This window comes from Caretta caretta, chromosome 9 (genome assembly GCF_965140235.1).
Source record: "Caretta caretta isolate rCarCar2 chromosome 9, rCarCar1.hap1, whole genome shotgun sequence".
NCBI classification, from domain to species: domain Eukaryota; kingdom Metazoa; phylum Chordata; order Testudines; family Cheloniidae; genus Caretta; species Caretta caretta.
Genome location: NC_134214.1, coordinates 40,199,843 through 40,227,140, shown reverse-complemented (window position 1 = coordinate 40,227,140; position 27,298 = coordinate 40,199,843). Strand labels below are relative to the sequence as shown.

The 27,298-nt window shown below is 40.5% G+C and overlaps 1 protein-coding gene across 7 annotated transcripts in view; it reads right to left on the bottom strand.

Annotated features, from left to right (window-relative positions):
- SPSB4 (splA/ryanodine receptor domain and SOCS box containing 4) overlaps positions 1-27,298 on the bottom strand; it is a 326,063-nt gene that overhangs the window by 52,523 nt on the left and 246,242 nt on the right. The window lies entirely within an intron of this gene.

Here is a 27,298-nt window from a genome sequence, read left to right as displayed (position 1 = left end):
GCCTCATCTGGAGTACTGTGTCCAGTTTTGGGCCCCACACTTCAAGAAGGATGTGGATAAATTGGAGAGAGTCCAGCGAAGGGCAACAAAAATTATTAGGGGTCTGGAACACATGAGTTATGAGGAGAGGCTGAGGGAGCTGGGATTGTTTAGCCTGCAGAAGAGAAGAATGAGGGGGGATTTGATAGCTGCTTTCAACTACCCGAAAGGGGGTTCCAAAGAGGATGGCTCTAGACTGTTCTCAATGGTAGCAGATGACAGAACGAGGAGTAATGGTCTCAAGTTGCAGTGGGGGAGGTTTAGATTGGATATTAGGAAAAACTTTTTCACTAAGAGGGTGGTGAAACACTGGAATGCGTTACCTAGGGAGGTGGTAGAATCTCCTTCCTTAGAGGTTTTTAAGGTCAGGCTTGACAAAGCCCTGGCTGGGATGATTTAACTGGGATTTGGTCCTGCTTCGAGCAGGGGGTTGGACTAGATGACCTTCTGGGGTCCCTTCCAACCCTTATATTCTATGATTCTATGACTTATGAGGAGAGGCTGAGGGAACTGGGATGGTTTAGTCTGTGAAAGAGAAGAATGAGGGGGGATTTGATAGCTGCTTTCAACTACCCGAAAGGGGGTTCCAAAGAGGATGGATTTAGACTGTTCTCAGTGGTAGCTGATGACAGAACAAGGAGTAATGGTCTCAAGTTGCAGTGGGGAGGTTTAGGTTGGATATTAGGAAAATCTTTTTCACTAGGTGGGTGGTGAAACACTGGAATGCGTTACCCTAGGGGGGTGGTGGAATCTCCTTCCTTAGATATTTTTAAGGTCAGGCTTGACAAAGCCCTGGCTGGGATGATTTAGTTGGGGATTGGTCCTGCTTTGAGCAGGGGGTTGGACTAGATGACCTCCTGAGGCCCCTTCCAACCCTGATATTCTATGATTCAAATGCTGTCAAATTTGCATACTGTCCCTGCAGATCTCTTTACCATCAAATCTGGTGCAATTAATACTCCCTTGAGCTTTCAAAGCAAATTTCAATGTGCATTACAAAAGGGGTAAGCATAATTTTATAGATAGGGAAATTCAGGAACAGGGAGATGAAGTGACTTGACCCAGATCCTGAGCTGGGAATAAAGCCTAAGTCTCCCGAGTCCCAGTCCAGTGCTCTACCCACCAGGTAACACTGCCTCCTCATCAGGACAAAGACATACACACACACACACACAGATGTATCACAGTTTATCATCTCAGTGGGAAATTTCGGACAGACCATGAGCACTTACTAAAATCTGTAATAGTTTGTAATTATGTCCTATGGAGTTGACTGCTCCATATGCTATAATAAGGGATAATGAGCTACCAAAAAGGCTTGTGTATGCATGATGTTATTTTAAAAAAAAATTATACATAGCTTTTTCCTTAAGGAATCCAGCCCTACTCCTGCAGTAGAATGAGTGAACCTGGCTGATTTGGAAAAGAAGAGGGTGTGGTGGAAAGGGAAGCTGCATAGCATGGGTGGGGCAGAACATGGATGTGTTCAAGGATCCACTGCTGGATAAAACCTACAGTCCTCCCTCAGCAGTAGACATACACCGGAACTGCAGAAGGCTCCTCAGCTATGTCTGGGCTGAAACACCCTCCACAGACACTTGCCTATTCGGGAGGAGCACATCGTCCTTGCTACCTATTCAAATTACTTGGTACATTTATGCCTGGGCTCACTGACTTGAAAAGGCTTTTGATGTTTTCATTTACAATGTATTTTTGTAAGATTAAACCAGGCAATATCAGTGTAAGTAGGAGAGAAATCAAACCCTTTCTGTAGTCAAAGCAGAGCATTTAATCAAATGTATTGTGTCTGACTCAATGTGAACAAATTTAGATTTCCAGGAATACAGGATGTGTCTTAGGCAAAGATATTTAGCTTCAAGATGAATGCAAACAGGATGCCCTCTTATCTAAATAAGGTACCGTTTACCCAAAGTCCTTCTCAAAGCCTTTTTCAACCAGGATGTCCAAGAGTATCCAGGTAGTTTGCTCCCCACTAGATGAAGGATGCCAGGGCATCTTTCTGCAACCCTAGATAAATTAGTAGATAGATTCATAGATTCCAAGACCAGAAGGGACCACTGTCATCATCAGTCTGATCTCCTGTATCACATGGGACATATAACTTCCTCAAAACAATTCCTGGAGCATTTTTTAAAATAAGAAACATCCAATATTGATTTCAAAATTATCAATGATGGAGGGTCCACCACAACCCTTGACAAATTGTTCCTTACCCTATCTGTCAAAATGTCACACCTTCTTTCCAGTCTGAATTTGTCTAGCTTCAATTTCCAGCCATTTGCTAGACTGAAGAGCCTACTAAAAATTTGTTCTCTGTGTAGATACTTATATACTGCAATCAAGTCAACACTCAACCTTCTCTTGTTAACTTAAATAAGTTGAGTTCCTTGAGTCTATCACTATAAAGGCATGTTTTCTAGTCTTTTAATCATTCTTGTGGCTCTTTCTGAACCCTCTCCAGTTTATCAGCATCCTTCTAGAATTGTGGACACCAGAACTGGACACAGTATTTCAGCAGCAGTTGCACCAGTGCAAAATACAGAGGTAAAATAACCTCTACTCCTACGTGGGATACTCCCTGTTTATGCATCCCAAGATCACATTAGCTCTAAGAGTTCACGTTCAGCTGATTTATCCGCAACGACCCCCATATCTTTTCAAGCATTGTTCCCAGGACAGTCCCCCATCCAGTAAGTATGCCCTACATTCTTCATTCCTTGATGTAAACATTTTCATTTAACCATATTAAAAACTACATTGTTTCCTTTCACCCAATCTACCAAGTGATCCAGATCTCTCTGAATCAGTGACCTGTCCTTGATGATTTCCTTATCCCTAATCGTTACCGGGCCAATGTAGTTAGTAGGCACCGATTCACTGAAGACAGCATCAATTGATGACTGGATGTCCAGCTGGTAGAATGTGAAGGTGGTACGGACAGATGACGGGGTAGCTGCTTTACAAGTTTTCTTGTATGAGGTATAAATTTTTTTTGCCCATGAAGCTGCCACATCTCTGCGGGAGTGAGCTCTGATACCGGAAAATGAAGTTAGGCTTTTTGACAGCTATGCTTCTGACAGACAATCTCTCAGCCACCTAGCAATGGAGAATTATGAAGCCTTCTTTCCCTTTGACTTGGGACAATATAAAGCACAAAGGGTTTGTCCTTCTGGCCTGAGCTGTGTAGTGAATATGTACTTTAAGAGCATTGCAGACATCCAAAGCATGCCAGAATTTTACAAGCCAGAGCTGGGCGGAAGGATGCCTCCTTGCCTTCCTCATTGTCTCCAGTGCCAGTGGGCTGTGCCTGTGTGGGGTAAGGCCAGGGCACCGACCAACTATAGTACTGTATTGTATGGCAAAAAAAAAAATTCCCTGGAACCTAACCCCCCGCCTCCCATTTACATTCATTCTTATGGGGAAATTGGATTCGCTTAACATTGTTTCACTTTTTCACAAGTCGCATTTTTCAGGAACATAACTACAGCGTTAAGTGAGGAGTTACTGTAATTTGTCCAGGTTCAGAAGCAAAATTTCAATTTACTCTGCAGAAAAGTAGCCATCTGTTTTGATTTCTTTGAACATTTATTTAATCATGATTCTTATTGTACTAGAGAACCGTCAACATTTAACATGCTTAATGTTTGGTTTTAAATGTTACCTTTTCCTATACGATGGCAAATGGAAATACACACTGCTAATGAGGAAAGAGCTATAAAACTACCAATTATCTGCAGTATTGCCATGTTTTGTTTTAATAAGACGACCTGCACTGGGACAGTCAATGGGAGGAGGGAAGGGAAAGAAAAAGAGAAAAATTAGTTTCCATTGACTTCTGCAATGTATGAATATTCTATCACTTCACTGCATAAAACGTGAGCAGGAACTGAACCTAAACAAGAACAACTAATGTCTCTGTGCTAAGCATTTTTCAATACAATTTAACATTATTCCTTCCTTTAAAATGAAAAAGGAACTTTGACAGAAATGTAACCACAGCACAATCAATAGAGTATACTTAAGAGGATCAGGAGCAGCACTTGAGTGTTTTTCTAATATTAGACTTCACTTAACTCTGGTGTTAGCAGTTCTAAGAAACGTCAGGGACTCCAGCTTGCACAGCATTATATTTGTTTCACAGTAGAACACTCTCTCCTCACCCCCAACCCCAAGAAATAGAAAATAGCAATTCAGTATGGAAGAGCTGGTAATTCCATCAACATGTATAACAGTCTTAACAGTTAACATCATGAATAATTCATTCTAGTCTGTCTTAAAATCTACTTGCCAGAAATTGATCAGGATAAATACACCTATAGGAAAACGTTATTTACAAATATTACTGGAGTAGTTTTCTTCCTGTAGCTGGTATTTACTTCTTAGCTGTTTCAGGAACACTTCTACAGTATTATTTCTGGCATGTATATCTGATGCATGCCAGCCAAGTCAATGAATAAAAACTATCATTTTAATGTTCAAAGCAATCCAGGAACTTAGACATAGCACCTTCCATTAAAATTAATGGAAGATATGTGCTGAAATCCTCTACACAGGTTTGAAAAATCACAACCGGTACTATTATATGGCCTAGAAAGATTTTTCCCTTTCCAAGTGATTAAGTCCAAAGTGAAATCAATGCAACGATGGTGTCACTTTCTTGTATAAAGATCACAGCAAGTAAATCAGTACAACTGATAGAATGTATATATTATCTTTCTGTAAATACCTTAACTAAGTTCTGTACCATTATCATATATTATATCTTAACAAAAATGGAAAGTTGACCTATGCTCCACTGAGTTATCCAAGTCATACCAATTTTACTCTATTTGGCTAAGCTTGTTTGCTGGGACCCAGGAGCCAACTGTGCTGTAGGCCCTGCACAGTGGTCTAATATTAAAGTCTGCTAATGGATTTATCATGTTTATTTGACCTAGCTGGACTATACCTTAAAATAAGAGAGCCAAAAGAAAGGACACTGATTTATATTCTCAGCAGGGAAAAGATGATGCATGCATAAATGCTTGGCCATTTCAAGAAGCGGGAAGTACCATAACACAGTTTACAGGCATTTAAAAAGGTAGACTTCACCCTACCCTAAGATATATTGTAAGACATGCAGATAAAAGCAGCATACTTCCAACATGCTGGAAGTACATTTTCATTACAATGAATACCTTGTCCGTGTGTTGTGTCATTTCATAAGACAATTGTATGTTTTGAAACAGGAAAAAAAGTTAAAGACACTTGAAATTAATCGCTGCTCCCCCGCATCGTTATGAAGACTATGAAAGAAGCAGAGAACTTAGAAAAGAGATTTTTGTAACCTCTATGTATTAGCTTCATTTCAAAGGAATATTGCAAGCTTCGGAATCCTGCAATAACTGAAATAGCCACAGCCCTTGTAATCATGCCTGCTTCCTCGTGAGCTGTGCCAGTGCTAGGCAGACCTTCTGAAAATGAAGGAACATCTCTTTTCTGCTGGCATCACAAAAGAATGCTGCACTCTCCAGACCTGAGAAACTTTTAAGTTTCCTGAACCAAACTCCTATCAGGAGACAGCAGAAGTAGGCTGAAATGCAGGTACTCTGGATTAGACCCAATACGCTCAAATCTCACTGACTGCAAACATAAATTGTCTTCTTGCTGAGGCTCCACACATACAGTTATCAGGATTTTGGAGGACTGTAATATTTATTTTTAATAATTTTCTTAATATATCTCCATACTTTCTAATAAGGTTTGTGTAGACATGGAATTGCTGCACAGACATAGGAGGGAAATATTCAGCACTGCTGTCTAACACTGGCAAATTTTAGAATATATAGGTGTGATGGAGTAGACTGCCTATTAAGGTTAGTGGTACCTAGTGGTCAGCCCACCACATCATGTCCCTTTAAGATTTTGAAAGGTCACACCCACCCACGTGCCTACGATATATTGATAGGGAGGAAGCAGTCCCAAAAAAAAGTGGTGATTCGATGGAACTCACATCACTGTGTCCTTAAGGCCCTGGGGCCAACCAAAGTGGGCATAGCAAGGCTCCCCTCTCACTCAGCCAACAAGAAATAAACTGGGATAAGGGGAACCAGCATAAATGCTGCCTCCTCCCTCATAGCAGGGCAGACACCAGCAGGAGAAGGCTGCCTGCTGAACCCTCTGAGCCTGAGGACTAACTGGGGGGAAAAGGGGCTAGCCAAAGGAGAAGTAGTCTGAGGCCATATTTCAGTGTGGCTCCAGAAGGAGGGCTGAGGACTCCTGTGGTGAGGAGAGAGAAAGAGATGACCCAAATTACAACACATCTCCAAGGAGGACAGTTAGGGGCTCCCAGCTCAAAGAGGAACTCCCAGCTCGAGGAGGGACAGACTGTCACCATTTAACGTGCAACTCTAGTTCCAGGATGCGGGCTGGGGGAATCTGTTGAACAGAGTCGATAGATCTGACTAGGACCCAGAGTGAGATGAACTGGAGCCACTGTGTTACACTTCATAGAGCAGATCCCACAAAGGGGGTACATGTTTTGAATCAACTTGTCTGGATAATTGGATGAAAGAACATGGGGGGCTCTCAGTGCAATGCAGGGTTGCCAGTTTTGGTTGGCCGTATTCCTGGAGGCTTCATCACATGACAATCTTTAATGAAAGATTAGTTTTTAATTCCTGGAGACTCCAGGAGAATCCTGGAGGGTTGCAACCCTAATTATGCACTTACAGGGCCACAAGGAGTGTGTGTATGCTGGAGGGCAGCGCCTCATGACAATAGGGATGAGACATAATAGGGCTCATGATCACCGCTTCATTGACAGTCTATTTCATTCAGAGTTCCATTGTCAGACTCCAGAAATTCTGATTTAAAGCTTCTATGCTTTAAATGCTATGCTTCTATAGGCATATTAGGGATGTAAATATTAGTTTAAAAAGTTAACCGGTTAAATGATTAAAATTATATCGTTTAACCAGTTAACTGAGGTAGCTCTGGGGGCCTGTCCCTCTGGATGGTGCGGGGCCATCAGGGTTAATAGTTAAGGTTGGTTAACCAGTAAGCCTAATGCTTACCAGTTAACCTTTTATATCCCTAACGCGTATTGTGAGGGTACGTACATACGAACTCTTGGCTGCTGTGGGGGAAAGGGAGGGAAGGCTCCAAATGGCTCGTGCAGTAAGATTCAGCCTTAGCCAGACTACCTATATGGACTGCTCTACAACCCAGCCTTGGTGCTGAACACTTCAAGCACAACCTCACCCACTGCCTCCCTCCCCATATATGGGGCAAAGTGCAGGGTAAAACTGATGGTCAGCTCTGTACTGCTCCTGGAGCACTGTGGCTCCTTTAGGGCCTCAATACAAACACCGAAGTATAGGAGCCAGTACAGGAGTCAGAATCCAACCCATCATATTCACACACACCTGACCCACAGCAGAATATGCACACTTAGTATCAACAAGTCTAGGAGTCCCTGTGATACGGTGATCTCACACATACAATTCTCAAGGATTTTAGAATTCTGTTATCTTGCAATTCTCAGAGGACTGTGTAGTTCAGTTGTAGACTATCCTGGATACTCTCAAATATTTGTAAGAATTTCATGAATTACTTGATCAATTTCACTGGCAATTGTTAAACTGACACTGTTCAGAAAGTAGATTCATTCACCCATCGCTTCTATAGGCAGCTCGGGCATAAGAATTGCCCACAAGTAGAGGGGTACCAGAACTCTGTTGAACAAGTCAGCACACTCCTATATACCATTATCCTAAGTGTACAGATTTCTTCCAATAAGTTGGTTTACAGTTAGGCAGCACAGCATTAATATTTTAACTTTATTCTTTAAGCTTCATTCTATAAACTGGGGTCAATTTCATTTGCTGTATTAGCATATAATAAACAATTGAAGAGTAGCTGCTAAACTCACATAGGAGGAAAAAATCTGTTTAGAACAGGCGTGGGCAAAACTATGGCCCGCGAGCCGCATCCACCCTGTCAGACCTTTTAATCCAGCCCTCAAGCTCCTGCTGAGGAGTGGGGTCGGAGGCTTGCCCTGCTCTGGCGCTCCAGCCGGGGAGCAGGGTTGGGGGCTTGCCCCACTCCACTCGTGCTGTGGCTTCTGGAAACAGTTGCATGTACCCCCATCCTGCTCCTACACATAGGGGCAGCCAGGGGGCTCCGCACACTGCCCTGCCCCAAGTGCCAGCTCTACAACTGCCATTGGCCAGGAACCACAGCCAATGGGAGCTGCAGGGGTGGTGCCTGCGGACGGAGCAATGCACAGAGCCGCCTGGCCAGCGCTGTGCCTCCATGTAGGAGCCAAAGCGGGGACATGCCACTGCTGCCAGGAGCTGCTTCAGGTAAGCACCGTGCGGTTCCTGCCCCCCTCCAAAACCTCGGTCCCAGCCTGGAGCACCGTCCTGCACCCCAAACCCCTCATCCCCAGCCCCACCCCAGAGCCCACCCCCACAGCTGGAGCCCTCACCCCCAACCCCCTCAGCCCCAGCCTGGAGCCCCCACACCCTGAACCCCCCCATTTCTGGCCCCACCCTGGAACCTGCACCCCCAGCCCAGAGCCCATACCCCCTCCCACACCCCAACTCCCTGCCTCAGCCCAGGTCCCCCTCCCATACTCCTAACCTCTCTGCTTCACCCTCAGTCCCCAGCCCGCTCCTGCATCCCAAACCCCTCATCCCTGGCCCCACCCCAGAACCCGCACCTCCAGCTGGAGCCCTCACCCCCCCCACACACCCCAATCCCCAATTTTATGAGCATTCATGGCCTGCCATACAATTTCCATACCCAGATGTGGCCCTTAGGCCAAAAAGTTTGCCCACCCATGGTTTAGAAATACAAGGGCTGCATCCAGTTAAAGTTTGACTACAATTTCATGATTCCCACTTGAAATCACCTTCTAATGTTGTGTGTGTGCGCACGCACCTGTGTGTGTGGGGGAGGGGGGGAGGAGAAGCGGGGGAGGGGAGGCAGTAGAACAATCTATGGATATTTAATGTGATAAGGTAGCTGAAGACTAGACGGCCAGAGAGAAGCAGTCCTGCTAATTCTTTAGGATTACTGCTAATGATGAGAGATTGCTGCTATAAAAGTTCATATACGTGAACTTAGCAACAAGGGACACAAACCTGCTATAAAAAAGTTACATCCAGAGAACATTATCTTAATGTAGTATAGGAAACAGTTGATAAATGGATGTCAAAGAAACATGAAAAAGCACTTTATTTCATAATGTGTTCCCCATGATTGTACACATGACAATCATGGTTGCTTAATGGAAATTTAATATCTTTAAAATGTTTTTTCTATTTGCTATTACCATTTTGCATATAAAAAATTATCACCAGATTTGCATTTGAGAGAAGGGAAGGGAAAAGGTGTGACCTGTGAAAAGCAAGGTTGCCAGTCTTCCCTGGGGTTTATTCTAAAAATAGTTTAAAAAAAAATAGTCTTATCACTGGCACCAGGCTTCCAGCCCACTGTGCTAAATCAGGACCTCCTGAAGTACTACCTTTTGGCCAGTGTCAGTTCAGCCTATTAGAGAGAGCTGCATGAATGGTAACAGTAGGATGCCTTTTAAATTTTTTGCAATTATCCAGTGCTCTGGGGTTCCAATGATCACACTGAAGCAAAGTTCTCCAGTACCTGAGATTAAAAGTACTGGCCAGCTCAACACGTATCATCAGGGCCTTCCTAAGACTTACATGCTAGGGTAAACTATGAAAAATAGCAGTTTTATAGGGGAAACAGGATCACCACATCTGTATTAAGGAATAACCTAAAGGTACATTTTAGACAGTAAACATTTAAAAATTCAAAAGTAACTTAGGTGGTTTGAAAGTTCTTAAACTACCACAAAAATTCTTGCAGATAATTAATTGAAAAGGAACAACACATGCATTTCCAAGCCAAATTGAAGAGTAGCATCCATTATCAAATATAATTCAGTGTAATGTAGACATTGTGAACATTTACCACGTTATAAATCATATTCTGCTACTCTGATGGCAGAAAAGGGATGGAACTGACCCCTACTGAGGATTCCTCAGAGGGAGACCTTCCTCCTTTGCAGCATGCAGTGGAGGGGGCATGTCAAAGTATGCCACTAGCATGTTGTACTCCACCTGGGCGATTAGGGGACATTGCCAGACAGCAACCATAAGGGCTGCTCTAACCCGTGCTAGGGCTGATCCTAGAATGAAGTAGGCCAATTGGAAAGAGTCCAGCAGAGGGGAACAAAAATGATTAGGGGACTGGAACACATGAGTTATGAGGAGAGGCTGAGGGAACTGGGATTATTTAGTCTGCGGAAGAGAAGAATGAGGGGGGATTTGATAGCTGCTTTCAACTACCTGAAAGGGGGTTCCAAAGAGGATGGCTCTAGACTGTTCTCAATGGTAGCAGATGACAGAACGAGGAGTAATGGTCTCAAGTTGCAGTGGGGGAGGTTTAGGTTGGATATTAGGAAAAACTTTTTCACTAGGAGGGTGGTGAAGCACTGGAATGGGTTACCTAGGGAGGTGGTGGAATCTTCTTCCTTAAAGGTTTTTAAGGTGAGGCTTGACAAAGCCCTGGGTGGGATGATTTAATTGGGGATTGGTCCTGCTTTGAGCAGGGGGTTGGACTAGATGACCTCCTGAGGTCCCTTCCAACCCTGATATTCTATGAGTCTATGAGTTACTGCCCACCACCACCAAACCTATCTTGCCATATCGAGTGGAGTTCTGGCATAGCTAAGAAGCTAGGTTATAGTTTTGTTTTACTAATTGTGGTTTTATGTATTAAGGTGTTGAAGTAAACACCACTTACAGTATGACAAATACACAAATTAATATATCCTAAAAATACTGTACGTATTCATCTTTTAGAGAGTGCAAGTGCTTCTCAACATCACCTTTTTGTTACACCCTTTTAACTTTGCAGTGTTTACATCCTATTGAAGCTTTTCCTGTTTACAGTGATGCAAATATATCAATGCATCCCGGGATTAATACATTATGAGTTTCACACCATATAACAAGTGATAAAGCAGTAACTGTATAATGGAATGTAGATGATCTTACTAGGCCTAATAAACAGCTGTTCTAGGATTGTAGCTTGTCTGTGATATCACTAAAAGCAACAGGTGCTATTTTATAAACACGATTTATTGTACAATATTTTATGTATTTCTGGGAGAGGAGAGTGCTGTTCAGCATTATGTAGAAGCCTTAGATTTGATTCCTTCTCATTCTTTCACTCCTGAGGATTCAGCAAAAAGCCCACTAGCCTGCAACCATATGCCAATGGGCTTTTATCTTCTTAGATCTCAATTTAAACAAGGATGGGCCCAGTCAGTATTTGGATCAGAGCCCACCAAGAAACAAAGGCCTCTATGGAAACATTCACGTTTTGTGCACTAGACTGCACCTGCTATTTCATCTGCTACAGTTGTCCATTTTTTAAATTAAATTTATTCTTAAAATATCTGTGAAAATATACTTCATTACCATCAAATTATATCAAGGTAATACTACAGCTGGGATTTTAATTGAAAACATCAGGACATTCAGAATTAAACCTGTTGTGACAATTCTGCTCTCTTGTACATATGCTTTACAGCACAACAGGGACTCTCTTTACATGACCATACATGATTGAGCATAGTGATGTAATATTCACAAAACAAAATGTAGCCAAAGACAGGGACACATTTTGCTACACCGTTAGGCACAGCTCCTGCAAGCTACTCTATGCAGGTGGGTCCTGCGCCTATCCAGAGCTCCGTTTGCTTCAGCAGGGCTCTGCAGTGAGTAGTTTGCAGAATAAGAGCCTAAGATACAAAACACTATATACAATGTATGGATTACTGGGGAAAAAATCATCTTTAAAAACAAACTAAGTTTTGTTTTAAAAACATGAAATTTCAAGTGGCAATAACAAAATTGCATAAATTACAAAACCCAGGGCACATAAATGCAAGGAAATGAACAGTTAAGGGCAACAAAACTTTTTTGTTAGTGACATAAATGAATAGAATACTCTTATGACGTATAAAGAACACTTTCTGAATGAAACCTTTCTAGTTATCACGGAGGTAACCTTAAGTTGAAGATGCTTATTTTTGAGCTGTAAAGGGAAATCAAATAAACTTTTCTAATGGATCCATGGTTACAACCTAACTATAGTGGTGTGTCAATTCTCCATAATAGAGAAAACACACCTACAGAGCTGGAATGTGAAGTCTGATACCACTGCTCCAAACACACAGGTCTCCAATACGTAAACTAAAAGAAAAGGTCATCTATATGAAAACCCTATGTTCTTTCCAAGCCACAACCAGCAAAGGCGGCAACACGCTCTCAATTACATAGAGAAGTGACGCAAAGACCATTAGGGTTAAAAGAATTACTATATTTCAGTGGACTTTGGACCATGTCCATAATGCCCAATCCTGCTACCACTAACATCAATGAGAGTAGGATTAGGCCCCAAATCTAACCATGACAAAATCAGGTATAAAACCTTGCTTAATTTTAACCACCCCTCACTTCCAAATACAACTGAAACACAAATGATTTAACTAGACGTAAATATTTTCAAGCTAGAGGGAGACAAAGAAACATGAGACAAAAGTCAAAATTTCAAATCAGGATCAATTTTGATGATTTGTTTCTCAAAAGAATATATGACATTTTCTTCAGAAACTTTAGATACATTTTCTATTACCTTCAGAGCAAATCTGGCAATATTCAGGCCAGTTTTCTCAATTACAATTATAGAGAGCTGAAATAGAATGTGTGAAAGCTGGCTGGAATCTTGACTCTTATGCATATAGCACACACCAGGGGGTAAGATTAAGATTGCTGTATGAATTGTACAGTAACTGAGTTTCCTGACTTGTCTAATTAAGACTTGCATTTTAACATTATACAAAAAAATGTTCATATATATATATATTTTATACACACGCCCCACTGAAGATTTCTTGGTACGAAAATGCATGAAACACTTCTCCCCCACCCCCCACTGACAATGGTTCATTAGTACCTTTAATACTACTACTATCTTTTTTTTTGGGGGGGGGGGGGGGGAAGGGGGAATAAAAATGGGCAACAAATACAAGCTACTTTCTGAAAATTCTTCTTCCTAAATTTGGTTTCATAGGCTAACCCAGGAGTATTGTCTTATTCATCCAGGACAATTTTGGAACTCTTGGATAGAGGTTACTAGAGCTGGAGACGTCTCTGCACCAGCGATTAAGAATTTGTTTTGAATAAGCAGTGAAGTTGGCAGGCTTTCAAGTCCTTAGAAAAAATGTAGGTGGCTGCAGAAAGGGTAAACATCATACAGCTTTGCAATACAGAACTCCCCTGGAAAAACAACACGCATTTCTCAGATTCTAATTCCAAAAAATGTAAACTGACAACTATCACTTGTTTATAAAAAACTCAAATGTAACCAATCAAAATAATTAATGCTAAATATTAATCCCCAAGAGAGATCATATTTGTGCTAGTTAATACATAAAACCAATATGTTCACTTATCTTCAGATATGGTCAACAAATTTCAAGGGCTCAGAATATCTTGACAGGGTAATTCAGCAAATAAGTACCTTTTCAATACACATCATTAAACTGATGCGTCTCTCACCTCAGATCACACCCTATTGCCCTTATTTTAATTTTTTAGTATTTGAAGCATCCCATGATGTACTGTACCAGTCATCCTGTGTGTCTTATACACATTGCACAGGGCTGGTGCTGTGAAAGGCAGTGTTCTTGGAGATGATTAAAGATAATCAAATTACCACTTTTATAGTGCAGTATGTCAGGTCTAGGCATTTATCACACAAAGATTCCTGAAGCTTTCAGGGCATTTGGTAATTTGCGCTATCCCAGATACTTGGATATTGTGTGTTACCCCAGAACTGCTCCCATTTTTAGTACCAAAATAGTAGCTGCCTAATGTCTGTAACAATGACACATGCTATTACTTTAGCAACATGTCCTGTGGACTAGTATTGTACTTCAGTGGTGCAGTTATTTTTCATCAATGATATTTTTCAAAATAAGTAAAGAAAATGTGAAAAAATGGCAAGTGCAAATAATTGAATCTCCCATCCATCCACTGATTATTTCTAGAGCAGCGGCTCTCAACCTTTCCAGACTACTGTACCCCTTTCAGGAGTCTGATTAGTCTTGTGTACCCCCATTTCACCTCACTTAAAAACTACTTGCTTACAAAATCAGACATAAAAATACAAAAAAACCTACTTGCTTACAAAATCAGACTTAAAAATACAAAAGTATCACAGCACACTGTTACTGAAAAACTGCTTACTTTCTCATTTTACCATACAATTATAAAATAAATCAATTGGAATATAAATATTGTGCTTACATTTCAGCATATAGGACATAGAGTGGTATAAACAAGTCATTATGTGTATGAAATTTTAGTTTGTACTGACTTTGCTAGTGCTTCTTACATAGACTGTTGTAAAACTATGCAAATATCTAGACCACCTCTGGGTATCCCCATGGGTACACGAACCACTGTTCTAGAGCACTAAGCATTTTAAAAAACCCTTCTAGCCTCCATGACTACTTGCTTTCCTTTAAATTAAAAACGTCCTTTGGGCCCTGATCCAAAGCCACTGAAGTCAGTAAAAGTCTTTCCAGGGCCTTCAGTGGGTTTTGGATCAGGCCTTTAATAGCTAATACGAAGATTACTGGGGGTCCCCCTGTAACACTGAAAGATTCTCTCCACACCATGTGATTTTTTTAAAACTACATTGCAGATATTTCTAATTAACTCACAGATTTCATGGATTACACATTTTGCCTATTGTTCTTAATTATACTGTTTATTAGAATTAAATAAAAAGAAAAGGAGTACTTGTACTCCTTTTCTTTTTGCGAATACAGACTAACACGGCTGTTCCTCTGAAACCTTAGAATTAAATGACTCACTTTGTGTAATTTGGGAGATATATTTCTTAAGAGAAATTATATTTATGCTTGCTAAATGTCTATATTTGGCTAATGCTGGATGGACAATTGTGAAAGTGAACAGCATCAAGTATGTTTTTTCCATGTCTTATATTTCATCCTCCCCTCCCTAGGCAGCACTAACAGGCCTATCACAAGCCCAAATGAAAACATCTTTGTTGTTCAACCAATTTCCATTTCAAAGCAGCAGAACGAGACATTACTGTTTGAAATATTTCTTAAGCCTCATTTCCATATGCCAAGCAGAACAGAAAGTCTGTCTCCTGCATTCTGTACTTTGAAAGCCTTCAAGCTACAGATTTATTTGATAAAGATATGAATACAAAATATACACTGCTCCCCTAGGCTGTATGCCGAGAACTTGACTTGTATGAAGCTAGTACAAATTGGCCTTTTTAAAATAAATCCCCAAATGTTAGTTTACCCAGAATAAAACACACATATTGTAATAGTGGAAAACAGTAAATAAATGTAACTTACTATAATTGCTTTCAGACGAGGTGGTTTCGCAGAGATCCTCCCCACACTAACCATTTTAGAAAGAAAAGGGTTTACAACAACCACAATCATCTGCTGAACCACTGTTCTGAAGAGAACTTCCACACTGGGCTACAGTTTTTGTTGTTGCTGAAGCTACAGGGTTACTTCAGAGTGAAATCTTTCCCTCTTTCCATCCTATACTCGTCATCACAGAACATATTCTAAAGTTTGAGAAAATGTAAGCAAGAGCCTGTCTGCCTTTGGCTTTTTCATACTGTATGACATGGTACTGATGTAAACGACTGAGTGAACCGCAGTGCTGCTGCTTCGAATCTCCCTTTGGAAACCAGATATTTTGCTTCACTAGCACTACCAGGTTCAAACATTCAAAGTAACTCATTAAAAATATGTAGGAGGTGTGGATTCACTGAAGACCAACACTGCAATTCTTATTTTAAAGGCTATCCCGGGCGCCGCATAGTTATTGGTTCAGATGCACCAATCCATCCGCGTCCCTACGCATGTAAAGCTACAAATTACAACTCCAAGACAACAGCAGCAGTGCATTTTTGATTCCTCATTCAAAGGGCAGAAGTGAGAGAGATCATGAGGCCGTATTGACACTTTTGAGTGGTCATTATCAGCACATTAGATGTCTGACTTCTGCCAAACTTCAGCATTTTATTTCCTGCCATGTAAAATGTCACTTTTTTTCCTGAACTCTCTCTTTTAGAGTCAGAGTTTAAGGCCAGAAGGGACCACCAGATCATCGAGTCCAACTTCATGTATATCACAGTCCATCATCACCACCCAGCATGACGGTGACCAGATGTCCCGATTTTATAGGGACAGTTCCGATTTTTGGGTCTTTTTCTTATATAGGCTCCTATTACCCCTCACCTCCTGTCCTGATTTTTCACACTTGCTGTCTGGTCACCCTACCCAGCACCCACACACTAACCCAACAACTGAAAGTAGACCTATGTATCACAGACTTCTGTGCACCACAGGCACAGAATAAGAGGGACTGAGGTGAACTGATGTCAGGGAATTAAGTGAGATATACCCAGAAGATCCCACAAAGCAACCCCTACTCCATGCTGCAGAGAAAGGCAAAACCTTCCAAAGGTTACTGCCAACCTGACTTAGGGAAAAACTTAGATCATTCTAGACAAATAAATATCAAGCTCCCTATCAGTAAAGCACAGTAGATATTCTCCTCTCCCTCACTTCAAGAAGTTCTGTCCAAACACCCCAGTGTGTCCAGTCTTATGGAGCTCATCATTAAGATGATGGAAGTTTAGTTCATATGCCTTTAAATCTTAGAAATACTAAAACCACACAAACTAAAGCAGAACATGTATTCCACATTCGTCACATAACTCTGAACTTCCAAGGGCAGAACTAGAGGTCTCATCTCATGTTTACACCTAAATCTCTACAGCTACAGAAGCACAATAAGAAAGTCGTTCTATGTATCATCAATATAACTCCAATAAGTCCAGAGAAGTGTCTGACCTGTACTTAGTTTCTTCTATTAAAAAAAGAAAAAAAAATGAGGCAAGATAATGCATTCCTGGAGTGACAGACAAGAAGTTATTCTTACACATGTATTCTATTTAGATTGTGATCCCCTAAGCAAACCTAAGAAAATGTGCATTCATTTTCTATGAAACACACAATATTTGTTGTTGATTTTTCAGTCTCCCCTCCCCCCGCAAGTTTTCTGCGTAATCCAGCAGCTATTGTATGCTGATTACTGGAATCAAATCTCCAGGCAGGATATATTTACACCTATCTACACTATCTACAATAAACTGATGGATGATTCATGCTCTTTCCCTCAAGTCACAGCGTAATGTGGAGCCACAGTGAGTCTGACATACTAGATATAATCCTTCACAATTGGTCATTTTTCATGTATACTATAACACACTACTGAGGAAAAGAGTTCAGTCTTTATTCCAGTGCAATGTTAAAACTATTTTGGGTCCAACTTTTAACACGATTTGACTGCACCATCTTTTAAAGTAGCATCAGAATTTAATTGTTGTAAATCAGAGTGAAAGGCCAACAGTAAATTCCAGAGAATTTAACAATTTTAAAACTGAAGTTTAATGGAAACACTTATAAAGGTCATCTGACCCCTCAAAAAGAAAAGGAGTACTTGTGGCACCTTAGAGACTAACCAATTTCTTTGAGCATAAGCTTTCATGAGCTCACAAAAGCTTATGCTCAAATAAATTGGTCAGTCTCTAATGTGCCACAAGTACTCCTTTTCTTTTTGCGAATACAGACTAACACGGCTGTTACTCTGACCCCTCAAGAAACTCAGCTAGCACAGGTCTAAAAAGTAGAGCAAACAGTGAGGGATGGTTTAGGGGAGTAAAGTGCCCTAAATGCCTGAACCCTAGGGTAAGCTCTTTACACATCCAAGCCAGGCCCCCCACAGCTATACTGTGATTTTTAGCACTGTAGTGTCCTGGAGCCTCCTTCCTGACAGAGCCTTTCCCTGACATAGTGAAAGACTCCAGCAGCAGGGAAAGGCTCTGGCAGTGGAAAGGCCCTTTGGTGCCAGAGCATTTCCCCACTGCCGGAGCCTTTCACTGTCACATGTAGCTCCACACTGCCGTGTGGATGCAGCCTGCCTTTCACTGCGGTGTAGCGCCGCATGTATCCTACATGCTGTTGCACATGTAGACAAGGTCTTAAGCGTTAACTTAAACTGTAAAAACAACTAGGAGTTCTGCAGTTTGTCGTTGGAGTCTGTTTTTGAACTTTATTTTGCAAATTAATTTGCAAACTGGACACCATCAAATTAGGCCTGAATAAAGAGTGGGAGTGGATCGGTCACTACAAAAACTAATTTTCCACTGCTGATACTCACACCTTCTTGTCAACTGTTTGAAATGGGCCACCTTGATTACATTGGCCTCATTAGCACTACAAAAGTGATTTTTCCTCCCTTGGTATTTCACCCCTTCTTGTCAACTGTTGAGAATAACCCACTTCCACCTTAATTGAATTGGCTCATTAGCATTGATTTCCCCCCCCCCTTGGTAAGGCAACGCCCATCTTTTCATGTGCTGTGTATTTATATCTGCTTCTGTATTTTCCATTCCATGCATCTAATGAAGTGGGTTTTAGCCCATGAAAGCTTATAACCAAACAAACGTGTTAGTCTCTAAGGTGCCACAAGGACTCCTAGTAGTTTTTGACAGGTTTCAGAGTAACAGCCGTGTTAGTCTGTATTCTCAAAAAGAAAAGGAGTACTTGTGGCACCTTAGAGACTAACCAATTTATTTGAGCATGAGCTTTCGTGAGCTACAGCTCACTTCATCGGATGCATACCGTGGAAACTGCAGCAGACTTTATATATACACAGAGAATATGAAACAATACCTCCTCCCACCCCACTGTCCTGCTGGTAATAGCTTATCTAAAGTGATCATCAGGTGGGCCATTTCCAGCACAAATCCAGGTTTTCTCACCCTCCACCCGCCCACACAAATTCACTCTCCTGCTGGTGCTAGCCCATCCAAAGTGACAACTCTTTACATAATCAAGTCGGGCTATTTCAGTTTTTGCTGATACAGACTAACATGGCTACCACTCAAACTTAAACGGCATTTAACTTTAAGGGTATCTCTAAGTTTCATTGAGTTCAATGGGACATAAGCACATGCTGAATTACTTTCTTAACAGGGTTGCTTTCCTGGGGTCTCTGGACTCAGCATTCAAGGGATATGGTCCATTTTCAGCACCTAGCTTTCTACATATTTGAAATTATGGCATTATTTGTTTCTTGTAGAAGGTGCTTGACTGAACTAGACAGCTTTGCTGAAATTTGGCTTTCACTTAGTATTATAATCCATGGCATGAATTATGTATGAGTAATTTGTGAAATTTATACTTTTTTCATCTTCTGCTTTAAGAGGCTGAACCGTAGTGTATTGTAGCACAATACTGTCTACAGTGTAACCAGATAAATAAAGGGGAATACAGTATTGTTTATACATGACCTAAAGGAGATCCAACAGAGGCTAGTGTTGATCACATAGTTCCTAACAAACTATGAAGCCTGCTTTCTTGTAGGTAAAGCATTCACCTGAAGTCTGAGTAAAACCAACTCAGCTACCTTCCGAACACCATCCCCCCCAACAGGAGGCAAGAAACTTTGCTTAAGATGAAAATATATTTGAGCCCCACGATTACTTTTCTCATCCATTAGTCCAAGTTATTGCTGAGCAAATCACAGAATATAATATTCAAGAGATGAACCTATTTACCCATTTCACTATAATTTTAATTTTTTTGTGAACAAGACAGCTTTCAACCCTTCAAAATCAGATCAAATCCTCAGTCAAACATACCCTATTCTTCCCTCTTTAGATGCAAAAGTCTATTGAAATGGAAGATTCACTGACATTCAGTGATAACTAGAAAAAAAGATGACCAAAGTAGTAAATCTGATCTCACATCAATAGCACTAAGTCCATTAAGAGTTACACCAGCACAAAATTGGTGAGATCAAAAGACTCAGTGTTTACTACGTGTATATGTAGCTAGTGTATCTCATCCTCACCCTTGGCTTAATATAAACCACACTGTTTTCCTTTGTGGAGATTGGAGAGTCTTAGTTTTAAAGTAATATGGGTGGGGGGCATTTTTAGATATATTAACATATGGAGGGAAAACTTAAGTTAAAAAAAACAAAACAGGCTTCCTTTGGAAGCTTCAGGTGATGCTAATGCTCACTAAAATCATTACCCAACCACTCTTAACAATATTCACACTCAGGCCAATCTGCATTGAAACTACAACGGACAACAAACCTTGAAATAGTATCTTTTGTAGTCCATGTAGTACAGAAAATTGTATCTATTTTTATTAAGATTCCAACATCCTGGTGATAAAAGATACCCTAGTAGCCCAATTCCAAATGCTACTGTAGATTAAAAACTACAACCTGGCATATGCCTCCGCAAGTGCGTTTGTTTAAGGGTTTGAACATGAATTCTGGGTGACATAACAAATATCACCTCAAGTTCCAGAAACAGCTCAATGCTGCTTCACACCTAAGATAAACAGGTGGACATATGCCATTATCTCATGCATAAAAAATTCAAGCTTTGAAATTTTCTCTTGCGGAGTTAAGTGTCTAAACATTGCCTTCAGGGAATGCTTTGCCAGCCAAAAATTTAGTTTGTAATCCACTATTTGGTTACCTATAAAAGGCAAATGTACATATTGCTTTCTACATGGCTATAGCAATCCTAGGTTCCGTTTTATATAATACCTTGAAGTATTTCTGCTAAATCCTGCTATTTCCTTGGAATCTGAAGGGGTGAAATCAGGCTAAATTTTTATCACTTCTTTGAGAAGGCAGTTCAGTAGAATTCATTAAACTTCCTATTAGAGTAGACCAAGTTATCAAGTTTGGCAACCGATCAGATAAGAGGCCCTGACTAACATGGCTGTTACTCTGAAACCTACTATAAAAGTGTGCCCAAATTTCTGTGACTGTGCACAAGAACATTGAGAAGTGTTGATTGATTTGACATGGGATGACACACAAAAATTAGTAAACTAACTTATAAATACCCCCTGAAAAGTAGCAATTTTCCAAATGTTTTAAAAGACTGTCATGAGGTCTACTCACGACAAGTGGTGTCTCCTTCTGGCCATTCTGGGGATTAGCTCTGCCAGTTTGCGCTCTCCCTCCAGTGTTGTCTCGCTCTGCTGCCCTGCTCACTCCTGGATGTGCAACTTCCTCTCTGTGGCTTGGCCCTTCGGCCAGGTCAGTAAAGTCCTCCCCTACCAGGGAATTCACAGTCTTTCCAGACCTCCTGTCTCCCTGGTGCCTCTCGTGCCCTTGCTACTCCCCAGTGGCTGGTAGAGGAACTTAGGCCCACCCTCTACATTAGGTTCCAACCCAGGGACCAATGTTCCCTCTAATTTTTGACAGGCTGTGTGTGCAAAAAATTTCTTCTGTGCAAATTTTTGTGCGCATGGTGTTCTGCCATGTGTGTGGGGTTTAGGATCTGTGTGTGCGCGCGCACAGCTTAGAGGGAACAGTGCCAGGGACCCTATAACAAGCAGCCACAGTCACCCTAAAGTTCTCCCTCTTGCTGTGTTTCCCTGGGCTTCTTCCTTCATATCAGGCTTTCCCCCACCCTTTAATTTGCAAGCTTCCAACTCCTTCTACTCAGGGAGTGACTGCAGTCTACTTCCTTGCAGCCTTTCCCAGCAGCAGCAGTCCCCTTCACTGCAGCCAGCTACCCTGTTCCTGGACAGGTGAGCCGGCTGCAGCCTAATTAGCTAATTGGGCTCATCTGGCCTAATTCAGCTCTTGCAGAGTTAGTGTGGGGAGTCCAACCCATCAGAAAGATTAACAGTTAAACCGTCACAATTTAACATATTTCTAGCTACACTCTTGTCTTTGTAGTATAGGTTACTTTGTTCCAGGGATATTTTTAGTATTGCATAGCCATATCTTGGGGAATAACCCCAAGTGCTTATAAAAGCAAACTGCCTAATTAGCCTTCTTGCTTCTGTTACAAGGCCACAATTAGAATCCGCAGATAAACTTGAATCATCAGCACAAATCTCTTGTGGCCAAAGACTTACATTCTGTTTTATGCTTCTCTCCCCGAACAGGGGGGGAAAAAAAAAAATCAATTCTTCAAGTGGCTCACACTGCATTATTGATGTGGATATGGCATACACTATCCATAATCCCATTAGCTGACCTCTAAAAGAAATGTTTGCAAGTGTATGATGTTTAATGATAAATAAAAATCCTACCATGCCCTTCCTACAGTCACTGCCTGGTCAGACAGCTGAAGGCATATTCTTGACAAACAACTTATTAAAACAGCTGTCAGTCAGCCATCAGTCAGCCATTTATGAATTATTCAGAGACTTGATAGGGGAGGATTTGGGACCACAAAGCCTCTCTCTTTTGTGCATTATCTAGTCAACCATGCAAAATCATTCAGCATTCAAGTTACTGTGCTACATATGTTACTGAAAACCCTTTACTTCCATACCCCAGTCAGAGGGAAAAACTAGCAGATGCTTGGTTGTGTCAGGAGTTCAAGTACAATCAGCCTGCTCTGATTTCCTGTTTCTTAAGTGCAGAATGTTGTGCCCGTTGGTGTGTCACTTGTCAAAGTTACAAACTTGTTTCACACAATTAGCGGCAAGCTAATTATGGAAATCAGGCATTAGCAATTTTGAGTGGGGTTTTCAAAAGCACTCAGCGCTGCCCTAACACTGCTCCTGTTGAAATCAGCATTACAACTCCCATTGACAAACTATTATAGACTTTCTGATTCACATATTTTAAGGCCAGATAGGGACTTTACAATCATCTAAGTCTGACCTCCTGCATAACAAAGGCCATAGAGGAATTTCACTTAGCAACTCCTGCATCTAGCACAATAAATTGTGGCTAAACCAGAGCATACACCTTTTAGGAAGGCAGCCTTCCCTGAATTAAAGAATCCAAGTGATACTGAAATACTACATCCTTTTGGTAAGCTGTCCCAATGGTAACTACCCTCACAGCTAAAAACTTGAACCTTATCTTCAATTTCTAACGTCACCATCCAGTCACTGGATCTTTTGGGCCTTTGTCTGCTAACTTGAACAGCACTCTAGTATCAGTGTGTCTCTTGTTGTGTAGGTAAACCTCCTAGACAGTGATCAAGTCACCTCTTAACCTACTCTGTCAAGAAACATTTTTGTTGCTACTGAAGTAGCATTTGGCTCAGGCAGCTCACATGGAAAAGAAAAGCAGCCTGACTTTCAGAGCTACATTTTTATAGAGCAGTCTACTTCCAGTCACAGTGGTTCGCAGACAGGAATTACAAACTGCAGGCTGCAGCTGTAAAGAGAGCAGCAGTGGTGGGGTCAGGATGAGAGCTATTCAAGGATCTGCCAATGGAGTGTTTTCCCAATCACAAATGCCAACTCATCAAAAGCAAAAACATTTTGCATACATGCATCAATTTTGATGAAATTCCATTTAGGAAAAAAGGGGCAGCCTTGCAATAATGTCAAAACGTTGTTTTGACACTTTCAGAATGGAACTGACTTTTCATTTTCAAATGACTGCTTCAAAAATTTTATGGTTTTAGTATAGTTTTTTTTTTCAAAGTTAAAATCAAAATGTTTCATTCAGAATTTATCAAAACAAAATGTTTCAATTGACTAATTTTTTTCCCCAGAATTTTCTTTTGAGTTGAAATTTTGAGATTTTTGTTTTTGGTTTCATTCCAGAAATAAGTTTAGATCACGAAATAGTGCAGTCCCACAGGCATCCTTTGAAAACAAAGGAATTTCCATAGCTGAAGACAGAGGCATAAGAATCATAAAATCAAGGTACATTTTGTTTAGTTTCGTCACATCCCAACACAAGCCTTTTATAGTTTAAAAGGTGCCAAACAGTTTTTTCCCTGTTGAATGTTTTAGGAATACCTGGCCAGTTAATTTGATGGTAATTCTAGCTGGCTAGATTAAACAAGGGTGAAAATAATAATTCCCACAAAAAAGTTTGTATGTAATAACGTCAGTAGAGTGGAATACATAAACAGTAATCCAAAAGGTTTTTTGGGGTAGAAGAGCAGGAGGGAGAGGGTGAGTGGAAGGAGGGTTGTAGAAATAAAAAAAGCAGTATCTTCTAAATATCAATTATTAGATGAGAATGCCTTTGTCTACTACATGGTTTTATAATGAACAAAAAGGTGTTTTCTCTAAACTCTATCTCTATTCCAAAATAAGTTTAACACTAGTATAAAGCTCAACTGACTTCCCCCCCCCCCCATATAAAAAAACATGTTTCATGTTCCTGCTAATATGTGAAGACTGAATTTAACTCTTAGTTCAGCTTCCTTTGGTGTTTGTGCCCACAATCCATCACATGGTAAGTACTAAAGTACTACACATCATCAAGCCATTTAGGCACTTTAAACCCAAGAGCCTTAAATATAAGGCACAAATTAACTTGTGCACATGCTACTCTCTATCCTGAAGCTTACTTAGTGTTCTCAACACAGCACCATTAGCTAAATCTGAGCTCTCTCTCCCTGTAAACAATACATAGTCAATAAGCATTAAATATCATAGGATATTACTAACTCATTGATTATCTTTATTTAGTTGGATGCTACGCTGGCAGAGATATTATTTGCTTACTTTAAATATTTTTTATTTATTCTAATTTTAAACAAAGTTAGTGCCTGTGAAAGGTGACTTAAAACAGCACTTCAGCTTGGAGTTCTTGATTTACTCCAAAAAGAAAGGTAACAGAGACAGCAGTGGCAGCAAGTTTCTTCACATTGTAATACTGACATGCTTACGTACTCCAAACTGATTACAGATAAGAAGTGTTTTCAAATGTCATGTCTATTCAATCGTCCTTGGCTGATTTGCTGCAACTGCCACCAAGATAATAATTTTGGTGGTTATATTACTCTCTCTCTCTCACACGCACAGACACACACACACACAAAGTAGGAATATCTTTTTGCACTGACCATTAGCCTAATTATTCGGTACTACTGGAAACTGAAACTTTTTCTTTCTAAAGACTACCTTACATGGTGGCCAAGATATCAGTTTCTTAAGTATTCTTCCCTTGAAATGTAAAAGCAAAACAATACTATACAAATTTCTTTTCTTGAATTTTATGTTTGCACTATCTTAATGCAAACAATCTCACCTTCAGATCTGTCATGAAGGAGTATTAAATATTCCAAAGCCATTATGTGCTCACAACATTGTTGTACTATAACATTAAAAAGTTCCACCTTTTATTCTCACTAAACTAGGGAAACGCAAACAAACAGAAAGGATTGTGAAGATTGGAATATATGGGACATTGCAAAATTTTTAATTTTCACATTTGAAATTTCACTTTGCGGTATCTAATGTGTCTGGTCTTGGAATATTAACAACAGAAAAATGAACGTAAAATATTTCAACAGATATGAAGAGGGAAAGATGAACAGAGGACTTGCTCACGCTGTGATAGTAAGCAACCTCTTTTCAAACCATCTCATGGTTGGAGTGTTTTATGAATGTGTGGCTAACCTTAATCAAGGACACAGAGCTTAAAAGGAGAAACACTATACACAGGAGAAGCCACAATACACGTCACAAAGTGGCTGCAGAAAAAGAGGGTGTTTGTGAAGTAAAAAGATAAGTTAAATAAAGTTTAGGTAAAATGTCCCTGCTTTTGAAGTGCATATATTTGGATCTAAAAAGGGTCTTATAATGTTGTTACAGCCTATGCTGAAAATAAGATTTTCTTTTATGAACATTAACCAAACCAACTGAAAACCAGGAGAGGCAAGAGAGATACCAGAATTAACATATCCTTAAATATTTTCTTTAGAGCCTAGAAAGAGCTGATCATATCCCCAGCTAATACAAATTAGCTTAGCTCCACTAACTTCAATGGAAGTGCATTGATTTATACCACTTAAGAATCTGTAGTGACAGTTGGATCCGAAATTCAGCTGCACAACTTTCAAGCAAAAGTTAAGAGAACTTGCTCCACTGTTGACACAGTGAGTCATAAGCTGCATTACACAAAGTGAAGTAGTAGCCCAATTAAAGTTCCATTAGTCCTAGTTATTCAACTCAGTATTTTGAGGCTGATTTATCATCATATTCCAATAGCTAGCGATAAAGGACTATTTTTAAAATGGCTGACATTTTAAATCTTTTCTTGGAGATTACTTTAATTTTCCTAGTCATTGAAGAAAAAGTCAAACTTAAATTTTTTAAAATAATTTATTATCTGGTGCCAGTGACATAGAAACTGCAGCAATAAAATGTTAATGATTTTTCTGTTCAAATCTTTCAGAAACCCACAAATCAGACTGGCAATAAACAGTCTGAGGGACTTAGCCTTGGTCAATGGAAGCCTTAGGCCTATGTAATGCACTACTCTTCCAGGGGCCAACACTCCCCATCACCAGCAGGTTCACCAGTCAGCATGCCATCCTGGAGTTCCTATCTGTAATCTCATCCAATTGATATCTGCAAACTGGGAGGGAGAGAGACTTGTGCTTTAGTATCATCCTCAGACCTTTGGAACCCCTGGGTGAGGAAGCTGTCAAACCACAAAAGCAAGTGGAGGCAGTGGTTATTGACACCCTCCCCCATCACCAGATATCAGAGCCTGGGCTCCAGCAAAGAAGTGAGAATGTCAACACTGCAATTTTTTCGCCCCGCAGCCCAGCCCCATGAGCCCGAGTCAACTGACCCAGGCTTTGAGGCTCTGCCATGGATTTTTCTTTAGTGTAGACATACCCTGAGATAGCAGCAGTCAGTGCAAAGAATGCAAGAGGCATTATCAGATCAGGCACTGCAAAGTACAGTATTTTAAGTGATTTTTTTTCTTCTTCACAACTTGGTCTTCATTCATTTTCCTATGGAAGAGAGAAACAGAGTAACTGCTGTTGCTGCTCAGAAGTGAAGGTAGTTTTATAGATGAGACGTAACAGTGACTAATGATCCTGCATGCATGATCAATCAGTGGCTATGAGAGCACCTAAGAACAATATGTTCATCCTATTTTAGTTTGAGAGATTAGAACTAAATATGAACAGATGTCCATATTCAATTCAATGAAAGCAGAAGAATCAATTCCCCATTACAGTTTACCAGGCGTAATTCTGCCATCTGCCTACAGTTATTGAAAGCTTCAGTTTGCAGGCACACCTACAAATATTTCTGATTTTAAAACAG